Source organism: Benincasa hispida, chromosome 11, assembly GCF_009727055.1.
Source record: "Benincasa hispida cultivar B227 chromosome 11, ASM972705v1, whole genome shotgun sequence".
NCBI classification, from domain to species: domain Eukaryota; kingdom Viridiplantae; phylum Streptophyta; class Magnoliopsida; order Cucurbitales; family Cucurbitaceae; genus Benincasa; species Benincasa hispida.
The window spans coordinates 14,186,739-14,198,751 of record NC_052359.1 but is presented as its reverse complement, the minus strand read 5'-3'; the positions used below and the strand labels follow the sequence as shown (position 1 = coordinate 14,198,751).

Sequence of the window (12,013 nt, the reverse complement as noted above, 5' to 3'; positions counted from 1 at the left end):
GATGGCAAGCCTTACCACAAACCATCCGATAGAGAGACATCCCAATAGGAGTCTTAAAAGTTTTCCTGTAAGCCCATAGAGCGTCATCCAGCCGAAGGCTCCAATCCTTTCTTCTTGGGTTGATCACATTTTCCAATATGGTCTTTACTTCCTTGTTGGACACCTCTGTCTACCCATTAATTTGAGGATGGTATGGGGTGGCAATACGATGTTGAACATCGTATTTTTTCAATAAGGAGGCAATGGCCCGATTGCAAAAGTGTGATTCTTGATCGCTGATGATTGATTTAGGGAAGCCAAACCTGTATAGAATGTTAATCTTCAAGAAACCTGCAACCACTTTAGCATCATCAGTGATTGTGGCCTTTGCTTCCACCCATTTGGAAACATAGTCCATTGCCAATTAAATGTATTTATACCCATAAGAAGAAGGAAAAGGTTTCATAAAGTCAATCCCCCAAACATCAAATATCTCACAAAAAAGGATAAGGAATTGTGGCATCTCATTCCTAAATAATGTGTCTCAATATAAACCAAAGTCTAAGACTTTCTTGGCACTTCTTTTGAGACTAAAGTGTCCTCCACATGCATGCTTACGAAAAAATTCAAGGACAAAAGGAACTCATCATTAGGGACACACCTTCTAACTACTTGATCAGAACAGAATTTCCACATAATAGGGTCCTCACAAACATAATACTCTCGATTTTATCCTGTCTATGTTTATTCATACCATGAAGGAACTCACAAGTGGTCAAGTAGTTCACAATATCAGATACCAGGGAGTCGTAGAAATACCATCTGCCTACATCAAAGTGTGGTCAGGGAAGTCTCCATCAGAACTGAGACACCCTTCATCAGCTACTATTCTGCTCAAGTGATCGGCAATGGCATTCTCATATCCCTTTCTATTCTGAAGTCTCAGGTTAAACTTCTAGAGGAGAAGAACCCACCTAAAAAATCTGGGCTTAGACTTCTTCTTCGACATTAAGTAGCGCAGAGCTGCATGGTCAGAAAAAATAATAACTTCAGATCCTATAATATAAGAGCAAAATTTTCTAAAGCAAAAATAGCAACTAAAAACTCTTTTTCTCTCATGATGTAGCTGCACTAACCCGGGTTGAGGGTTTTTGAAGCGTAGTAGATGACGCCATGTTTCTTATCAAACTTTTGCCCCAACACTGCTCCTCCAGCATGGTCACTCGCATCACACATGATCTCGAAGGGAAGATCCCAACGAGGAGCCTGAATAACTGGAGTGCATGAAAAGGCATTCTTNTTTTTTTTTTTTTTTTTACTAATCGACAGTGATATCAATTGACTGCATCTCAAGTATGCATTACTAAATTGAACCACGAAAAGACTAATATCTATCACGAAGGCCTATCGGAGTGACAACAAACTTATGGTCTCATAATTCAATTCTAAGCAAGCAAACAAGTCAAGATAGATATGCAAAGGGTTTGGAGATGTAAAAAAAAAAAATTAAGCAAAATTTTTCAAAAACATCATGAAAATTCTGAACCCTTTCATCCAACCTATTCTAATGCAAAAACAATTCATACGAGTGCATCATAGACTAGTCATCGTAAGGAACAAAACAGCAAGACAAACTCAATCAAGAAAGCATTGTCCGAGCACAGCGCTCTAGGACCCCAAATAATATCATCAAAAAAAAAATCAACCCAAAAATCCAAACATCCCACTCCCAACTTTTAAAACACACATTGTCCCCAATGTGATTAAAATGAAGTACGAGGGATCAGATTACTTCCTTGAACAATGGAGCGAAGGAAGGATGTAGGACACTCGACTCAATTCCTTTTCTCCCAAAAAATCCTGGTAAACAAAAATAATAGAAAGAATTAGGCTCAATAAAATAAATGAAAAGTAAAAAGAGAAAATACTAAATTGAAATATAATCCTAGAAAGCAAGTAAATTTAAATCCTAGCTGCCTTCAGGTAGCGTAAATATTTATGGTCGGTTAATCGACCGTGATGGCTCGATTTCAGATGAAGACCGACGAGTCCAACCGGTAAGCATTGTCAAAGCATTCCAACGACTCGCCATCATGGAAGACCTTTAACCTATGCCCATTAACCTTAATAACCTTCACTATCTCAAGATTAACAATGTTTATTGCACCATAAGGATAAACGTGAGAAACACCAAATGGTCCAAGCCACTTGGATCGGAGTTTACCAGGCATAAATTTCAATCAAAAGTTATATAGAAGTACCTTTTGCCCTACCTGAAACTCCTTGGGTGCAATAATTTTGTCATGAAGGTCCTTCGCTCTTTTCTTATAAATCAAAGAATTTTCAAAACACTCTAACCTCAACCCTTCCAACTCCTGAAGCTGTAGAAATCGGGCCTCCCCAGCTGCCTCTAAGTCTCAGTTGCACTTCTTAACTACCCAATAAGCCTTGTGCTGGATTTCAACTAGAAGATGGCAAGCCTTACCACAAACCATCCGATAGAGAGACATCCCAATAGGAGTCTTAAAAGTTTTCCTGTAAGCCCATAGAGCGTCATCCAGCCGAAGGCTCCAATCCTTTCTTCTTGGGTTGATCACATTTTCCAATATGGTCTTTACTTCCTTGTTGGACACCTCTGTCTACCCATTAATTTGAGGATGGTATGGGGTGGCAATACGATGTTGAACATCGTATTTTTTCAATAAGGAGGCAATGGCCCGATTGCAAAAGTGTGATTCTTGATCGCTGATGATTGATTTAGGGAAGCCAAACCTGTATAGAATGTTAATCTTCAAGAAACCTGCAACCACTTTAGCATCATCAGTGATTGTGGCCTTTGCTTCCACCCATTTGGAAACATAGTCCATTGCCAATTAAATGTATTTATACCCATAAGAAGAAGGAAAAGGTTTCATAAAGTCAATCCCCCAAACATCAAATATCTCACAAAAAAGGATAAGGAATTGTGGCATCTCATTCCTAAATAATGTGTCTCAATATAAACCAAAGTCTAAGACTTTCTTGGCACTTCTTTTGAGACTAAAGTGTCCTCCACATGCATGCTTACGAAAAAATTCAAGGACAAAAGGAACTCATCATTAGGGACACACCTTCTAACTACTTGATCAGAACAGAATTTCCACATAATAGGGTCCTCACAAACATAATACTCTCGATTTTATCCTGTCTATGTTTATTCATACCATGAAGGAACTCACAAGTGGTCAAGTAGTTCACAATATCAGATACCAGGGAGTCGTAGAAATACCATCTGCCTACATCAAAGTGTGGTCAGGGAAGTCTCCATCAGAACTGAGACACCCTTCATCAGCTACTATTCTGCTCAAGTGATCGGCAATGGCATTCTCATATCCCTTTCTATTCTGAAGTCTCAGGTTAAACTTCTAGAGGAGAAGAACCCACCTAAAAAATCTGGGCTTAGACTTCTTCTTCGACATTAAGTAGCGCAGAGCTCCATGGTCAGAAAAAATAATAACTTCACACATGATCTCGAAGGGAAGATCCCAACGAGGAGCCTGAATAACTGGAGTGCATGAAAAGGCATTCTTTAGCACATCAAAACTTCTCCTGCAATCATCATTAAAATCAAAGGCCATATCCTTTAGAAGAAGAGAGGTCATCAGCTAAGCAATCTTACTAAAATCTTTTATGAACCTGTGATAGAAACCTGCATGACCAAAAAACGAACGAACCTCCTTCAAATTGGTGGGGTAAGGGAGCTCAGCAATAACATCAATCTTAGCAGGGTCTACCTCCATGCCATGCTCATATACTATATGTCCTAATATAATGCCACGTAAGGCCATGAAATGAAATTTTTCAAAATTAAGAACCAGGTTAGACTCAATGCATTTTTCTAGCACTGATGCGTTATTTTATGAGGTGAAATTATGGAATGAAATGGGTGATGGAAATGCATTGGGTAACAAGTTTTCTCAGTGGAATCCAGGTATAAACCCCAATGAGTTTCCTGGTAAGTCCAGGGTCGAACTCAGGGACTAGGGAAAACGGTATGCAGTGATAATTTTCCAAAAGACTTTGCAGTAACGGGTAAATCAAATAGTTGTTTGGCGTTGTTATTTGCGGTATAAAGTAAATGTATGCAGTGGATTTGAGAAAAGATCGATTATGCGGAGATACATTGAGTATACGAAGAAGATGGCCAGTATACTGAAAGACAGACTGAAGTAAGGAACGCAAGCCCCAGCTACTGTTTCCCGAGAATGCATCAAACTATGCGATCATGCTACACTCATACAACAGCAAATCATTTTCCAATGAAAATGCAGTGCTCCTAGTTCTAAGACGCATGTGTTGAATGCAATAGTGTCCATAGAGCTTATACCTAAGTCTCTACTCTTTTCCTATGCGATGATGTAAGATGCATACAAAGACAAGATGACCGCACACATCATATTCTATCTCTAGGATGCATGCAATGCGTTAATAGCAAACAGTGCTTATTCCTAAGCTTCTATCTCTTGATTATACATTCTAATCTGGCTCTCCCAAGCCTAGATTCTAACCTGACTTTTCTAAGCCTAGATCCTGTCCTTAGACTACTCTCCCGAGTATCTTTAATGGACGAATGATGCATACATAATACAAGATAATCGCATAGAGTGAAGATCCCCAGTTGTGCTAGCTAAGTGTTTCTCAACCCATTCGACAGATTTAGCTACTCATGCATAATAAAAAAAGAGCGAACAGATATAAAGAAGTAAATTTTATTTCTATAGATGAGTTTAAGTACAAAATAACAATGGAAGATAAGGATAAAGAGCCTGGTAGCAATCTCTTTCTTTCGAAGGCTTTTACACTGTCAACTCTATTCTGTTCAAAAGATAATCCTGCTTCCGTAGAAGCTGGCCCTCTCTCTGATCTCGACGCTTCCGGCATTCTCCCAAGTTCATCGGAACGATCTCTCGGCACAATCTCGCTTCTTCCGCTTCCGCCTTAAAATAAAAGAAAATCTAAGAACAAGACTATTTTAACTATGGAGAAAATTATCTAAGTATCCGAACTATCCGAACTCTCCTTTTCTGAAGGTTGCCTTCGGTATTTATAAAGCTTCGAGGTGAAAAGCGGTTTCTCTCTTATGATTGCACAGATGGGATGGCTTTAATTCTCTGACTGATGCGTCGAATATTTGTCACCGAAAAGCTGAGTGTACTTGTTATCGTTAGCGACTTGTCAACTTAATTTGGACTCGACCGTCATTAGCTTTCTGTCCTATCGTGATTAATTATGCTTTTCACTCAGATGCACCCACCAAGTTGCGTCGGTTCTATGCGGCAATCCTTCTTGAGCAGATGTTTGCGAGCACAAGTCACCGCAAAGCCTTGCAGTAATGCTACGCTCGTCCATTGATCTCTTGTGATCGCGCTTTCTGCCTTGGGTCAATGCATATTCTGCATAAAAATACAAAAGTTAACTATTTTTATGCGATGAACGCATGTGACCACAATGTTATGAACTTAATGTTTTTTAGATGCAATCTAACATATTTTATCAACGCAAACCTTCATTGTTTAGTAACTTAGTACTGTAATAACGTGCATTTCTGCTTGTTATCAAGTACCCTAGACAAATTAGACAGACAATCAGCAAATGAGTCTGCATACACAATAAAGTCATCCACAAAAACCTCCATGCATTTTTCAAAAAACTCAAAAAATATGGACATCATACAGTGCTGAAAGGTGCCAGGAGCATTACATAGTCCAAATGGCATTCTTCTAAAAGCGAAGGTGTCATGGGGACATGTAAAGGTCGTCTTCTGTTGGTCTTTCTGGTTAATCGAGATCTGATAGAAACCCGAAAACCATCAAGGAAATGGAAGAAGGGTTTACCATCTAACCTTTCAAGCATCTGATCAATGAAGAAGATAGGGAAGTGGTCCTTTCTAGCTACAACATTTAATTTCCTAAAATCTATACACATCTTCCACCCATTCTGAACTCTAACAGGAATTAAAATACCCTCATCGTTTTTTGCCACAACTATACCCGTTTTCTTGGGCACTACATGAATAGGACTAACCTTCAGGAATATGATAGATAATACATGCATCTAAGAGTTTGAAGACCTCCTTCATTACTACCTCCTTCAAGACAGGAGACGTCGTTGGGGCTGTCAACAAGGTTTAGCTCCATCTTCCAAAGAAATTTGATGCTTGCACACAGCAGGGCTAATACCTTTTATGTCGGCCAACGTCCATCTAGTGGCCAACTTGTATTTCTGTAATACCTCCACCAACTGCTTCTCTTATTCCTCAGTCAGGTTCCTTGAAATTATGACAGGAAAGATCTCAGCTTCCCCTAGATAGGTGTACTTTAGGTGGTCTAGAAGCTCCTTCAATTCCAATTTAGGTGCCTACAAAACAGAAGGAAACACCTTGTCAAAAGATTCATCATCGGAATATGAGGGCATACCTACCGACTTTGTCATAGACAAGGTGGCAAGCTCTCCAAAAGGGATTAAATCTCCTGAGTCATCCTCATCGTCGTCATAAATGTCCCATATAACCTCCTGCTCAAAAAGTCAATCACATCAATCTGGCACAAAGAATGTACTTGCCCTATGGTGGAAGTTTTTATAGCATCAAAAATATTAAATTTAACCAATTCACCATCGAACTCCACAGATAGAGTGCCCTCATCCACATCAATATTAGTCTTGGCCATCTTCATAAAAGGCCGCCCAAGCAAGATGGATGCAAATGAGATAGATGTGGGCTCTATCATCTTAAGAACATGGAAATCAACAGGAAAAAGCAATTCATTATCCTGCACTAGGACATCCTTTATGACTCCTAATGGGTGTATAAAAGACGTATCAGCTAATTGATGACAACTCTAGTCTCAGTTAGGTCCTTCAATTTTAATTCTTGATAAACTGAATAAGGCATAATATTTATTGATTCACCCAAATCTAGCATGGCCCTATTAATTTTCTTTTTACCTATAATGCAAGGGAGAGAAAACATACCTGGATCCTTTTGTTTTTCTAAAGGATCGTAGACACAAATTGACTTACCACCAGTCTGTACTTTTCCTTGGCTTGTCTCTTCCTCGTGTAAATCTCCTTCAAGAATTTGGCATATTTCGAAAGTTGCTTGACTGCATCAAGGAGAGGAATATTTATCTCCACCCTTCTAAACATCTCTAAAAGCTCCATGTCCTTGTCTACAGTTGGTTCCTTTGGCCTTGCAAGCCTGAAAGGAAAAGGTGCTTTAGGCACATATGCATCTAAAGAAGGATAAGGGTTAGAAGTTACTCTTGTTTATTTTGTGGTGGTAAGATGGTCGAATTTGAGGAATAAATTCCTAGACTTTCCAATTCTAGCTCCTTTGACTCAATAGGTGGTTTCAACTCCTTGCCACTCCTCAACGAGATGCACTTACATTTTCTCTAGGGTTTGATTCTGGTTGAGATGGGAGTTTGCCAGATTGTCTCTCCAATTTACTCATAGAGGTGGCTAGTTGAGAGATTTGGGTCCCCAATGCATCAATGGCACTCTGAAATTTAAAATGATTATCAGCAAAACTTTTAACCATATCTTCTAAGAACATACCTGAACCAGATGGAGCTCCATGACTAGGTTGAGCCTGCTCCTTCTGTCCTCCCCATTTGAAGTTAGGGTGGTCTCTCCACCCAGATGAAGTCGTGATTGAATGGGTCTCGCATTCTGTTTTGCCCATTGTAATTGTAGCCTCCAATGGCATTTACCTTAGGAATTGCTCCTTGCGGAGCACTTGGGCAAATGTCAGCTGAATGGTCAGTCCCATGGCATACTTGGCAAACAATAGCGGGTTGTCCAATCTCTACCTTCGCTAACTGCTTTACAACAGAAACTAAGTCAGATATTTCTTTTTTAAATTCACTTACCTCGTTAGCAGATTTGCAGCTATGGTAGCTATTAGATTCATTGCCTCAGTCGGGGTCTTATTGACTAAGGCTCCTCCTACAGCTGCATCTATGCTGCTTTTGTCGGTATGCATCAGTCCCTCATAAAAGTATTGGATCAAAAGTTGGTCTGAGATTTGAATCATTCTCAATACTCATGAAGGGTCTCCCCATCAAGCTGCATGATGCTATAAATTTCCTTTCTAACACTAGCAGCTCAGGATGCTGGAAAGAACTTCTTCAAGAACTGCCTCTGCAATTCTTCCCATGACGTGATGCTCCTTGGTGAAAGAATGTAGAGCCACTCCTTGGCATCTCCCTTCAATGAAAAGTTGAATGCTCTCATATTTATCTGCTCCTGGGTCACCCCATTAGGTCTCATCCCATTGCACACCACATTGAATTCCTTCAAGTGTTTGTGTGGATCCTTGCCCTACAGACCAAAAAATGCAAGAAGTAAGTGAATTAAGCCAGATTTAAGCTCAAAGGTACCTATCGTATCAGGATAGGCAATGCACAAGGGTTGCTGAGTGAAGTCACGTGTTACAAGTTCCTTGAGGGTATTTTCTCATTCAGCCATCACTAGAAAATCTTCAAGAATGCTTTCTTCTCCCAATGTGTCTTCAACACGAATCTCTCTGTCCAGCGCAACTTGTTGTCTCCTTTCTCTTTTGATTCTCCGCTCCTCCCTGGAAATCTCTGCAAAATACAATTGTCTAGCACCTTTGGGAGTGTGGGTCATGCACCAAAAGAGAAAATTGATTAGCAAGGATAAACACTACAAGTTTCAAAAATCAAGGATTTCGTTCGCTCCGTGGCAACGACGTCAATTTGGCCGGCCACCGGATTCACCGTCGTTCGTGAACCCGCACCTATGTAAATAAAATTTGTCTGTACCGAACTAACCTCTTATACTAATTAGTAGTACAAGTAGCAAGTTTGGGGTTGAACCACAGAGTGTCGAATATGGATTCCTAATTAGTAGTAACCAAGGCGCTGGGGGGGGGAGAGAGATTTTATGAGAAATTCTTAAATAAATTGCTAAAGAACAAAAAGTGTACAACGTAAACGAATACAAAAATTTATCAATCGGACAAATACTTAGCTTGAGTAATCATAGTTTAGTTCATTCTTCATCAATTCTATCACGGACTAATCAAAAGATGTGCAAGAATAATTGAATTTTAACTTAGCCTACTCGATTAGAATCCTACTCGGTAGTCCATAAAATCAAGTTAATTAATAGAAAAGCAAGAATCCTCAGCTAATCAATCAATCAACAGGCATTAAGATTCAAGGCAAAGCTAAGTCAATTAATTGATTTCATCATCTAACCAATTAATTGAGGGAGGTTTATCTAAGTTAGAAAGTAAATGCTTGTTAATTGGAATCCTAAATTAATACAACAAACTAACTTAACTCATGCTTCTAAGTGATGACTACTTAACAGTTACAAATTAGGGCCAAACAAAGCAATCAATTATAAACATGCACAGCTAATTTTTCAGATTATCTTATACACAAAAATTGAAGAATATGCGCAAGATAAATTCTCATAAGTTCATAATAAAACTCATAGAACTACAATATGGGTCTCAAGAATTGAATCAGAACCAATATAAACTAACAAACCCAGGCTAGCAACACTGCCTATTCTGTCCTAGAGCGTTGGAGGGCAGCGTTGACGAGCGGCACAACGGTAGCGTTGGGGCATCTCCGGAGCGTTGCAACGCTTGGGACAACGTTGCAACGCTACCCTGCATCGGAACATTCTACCTTCTAGCGTTGGACTTAGGTTTAATGAGAGCATAGCAATGTTCAGCGGGGCAGTATTCTTCATTCCTTCGTCATTTGATCAATTTAGCTTCTAACTTTGTCATTTTAGCGTCTATTGTTCCGAACGTTTAATCTGACTGCTTGTATACTCGAGTCCTACAAAATGATCAATTTAACCTAATTATGTAGTTAAACAACCTCGAGTTAATCAGAAGAAGATAACACATTTCTAGTGCTATCACACACCAACTCAACGCCAGCCCTCATTACCCCTGGTCATCTACTAGCTTCTTCAACCTATCCAGCAGCCTGCTTATTCAACACAAAAATTCTAGATTCAACTTCCAGAAGACGTAACTTAAAATCCATTCATCAAAATTCAAAACTTCCTTCTATGAACTTCTTACATATCTTTTAAACTTTCTTACCTCAAAATTGAAGCTTCTAACTTTTCTTAGGGAGCGCAAAATCCTCCAATCTTCACAGCTTGCTCGAGGGGGTCAAAAAATTTCCTTAAGATTTCACTATCAATCTATGCGAATTTCCTCACAGCAACCCTGGATCATCACTAGACTGATCAAGCTTCAATTTGGATGTTGAAGTTCTTCTTTTGCACGAGAGAAATAGAAAAACCAACTTCTTCTTCATAAGCCCTATTTATACTTCCCTTTGCATGCTTTCTTTGCTTAATCAAATGGCAGCTCATGCTATTAACTCTTGTCTTAAGCTTAATCTTCTGCCACTTAGCTCACTTATCCTCTTAGTAATTTATTCTCCTTAGCACCTTGACACTTGAAAGGGCATAGCCTTCACATACATAAGGCTCTCGACCACCAGCTCACCTCATTGCCCACTCAACAGCCTTCCTTCGATGCCTCACCTTGGCACTCAGTAGCACATCTGGCCATCTACACCAATGTTAATAACCTCTTATGAGGCCCATCGCCGGTCTTAAGCTAGATAGTATGCCGAGGTCATCGCCTACACATCCATTCTTCCTCGTCTAAAGCTGCAACTTCACTTCTTCGCCTAGGCTCTTCTTGGAAGCTTTTTCCCCCTTGGCAAGCCTTTCTATGATTGGCCAACCAAGGTCATCACCTAAAGCTTACCACTAAGGCCCTCCAATACACCCTTCAAGCCACACATCTCCACACATAATCCTTCTCTTAACAATTTCTCAAAATTTTATTGAAATCCTTCTCTTAACAATTTCTCAAAATTTTACTAAAGTATTGGAAACACCCACTTTCCACTCGAGAGCTCCTCTTTTTGTACTTAGAATAATTTTTAACTAAAACTCAGTTCATTCCGATTTGGAGCTTGAATACTTAGAAAAGTTCTCCTTCATTAATTTACTATTAACTTCAAACTTAACAAAAAAATATTAAATATACACAACCTACTTAATTCACAAGCACCAAAAGAAACTTCTAAGCTAATTTGGAAAATAAAGTTCCAGGGTTTACATGGTCTCTATCCAGCCAATGCGAGATTGGGTTACCCATACTTCTTCCTTACATCAAGCCATCCTTTGTTGAGCACCCGATCATTACCTGTCCATGGCGAGACTGGGTCACTCATACCCTATCTGCTTGGTACCTGGTCCATTCCTTGCGCCCGGTCAATACCCAACTAGCGCAAGCATTGGGTGATACTCACATCACCAGATATCGGGCCCATTACTAACACCATCTCGGTCCCTACTTGACCAAGGGTAAACCCGGGCCAAATATCATATTCCCCAATCGTCTAGCCCCAATCTATACCTAATTAACCATGTCCAAAGCCCAACTGGGTATTGATCGAATTATAGAAAAGAAAGTTCAAATTTTTTTGCCAAAACACAAATTTTTGGTTCCAAATCATTGAAAATTTTGAAAATGAAAAAGAAATGCGTAAAGTATTCTAAATGCGAAGAAACTTCACTCAAACGAATGCAAGAGAAGAAGATTGCAAAATCCTAAAGATGATAAACATTGGAAAGATCTAAAACTGCTAAACCTTACCAAGAACATTGGAAACATCTCAAACATCAATTTTACACCAGATAATTAACACTTTCGAACAGACTCAAACAAAAACCAACAAAATGTGCCAAAAAAGGGGAAATTGAACTTGATGTTGAGATGAGGAAGCCGACATGATGTTGAAAAAGATAGGATGAAATCCGACCGAAATCAAAAGAAAATGCAAAGGTTTCAAATATGAAGAAGAAGAAGAGCGAAGGAAGAAGAGAAACACTCTTTCAGACTTTTGAAATTCTAAGGGAAAATTTGTAATTTAACGTATTTTGAAAACTTAATGGGTCAAAAAAACAAGTTTTTCAAAAA

The 12,013-nt window shown here is 39.2% G+C and overlaps 1 long non-coding RNA gene across 2 annotated transcripts; it reads right to left on the bottom strand.

Annotated features, from left to right (window-relative positions):
• Window positions 1–1,369: 1,369 nt before the first annotated feature.
• On the bottom strand, window positions 1,370–11,124 carry LOC120090295. 2 transcript variants are annotated; one of them, XR_005485504.1, is made up of 5 exons: window positions 10,112–11,124; window positions 8,448–9,992; window positions 7,279–8,340; window positions 7,039–7,216; window positions 1,370–1,839 (listed from the first exon to the last, which is right to left on the bottom strand). It is a non-coding gene; the product is annotated as an uncharacterized LOC120090295 (long non-coding RNA). The 2 variants fall into 2 exon arrangements; XR_005485503.1 differs by lacking the exon at window positions 1,370–1,839 and having other exon boundaries at window positions 5,688–7,216.
• Window positions 11,125–12,013: the final 889 nt, after the last annotated feature.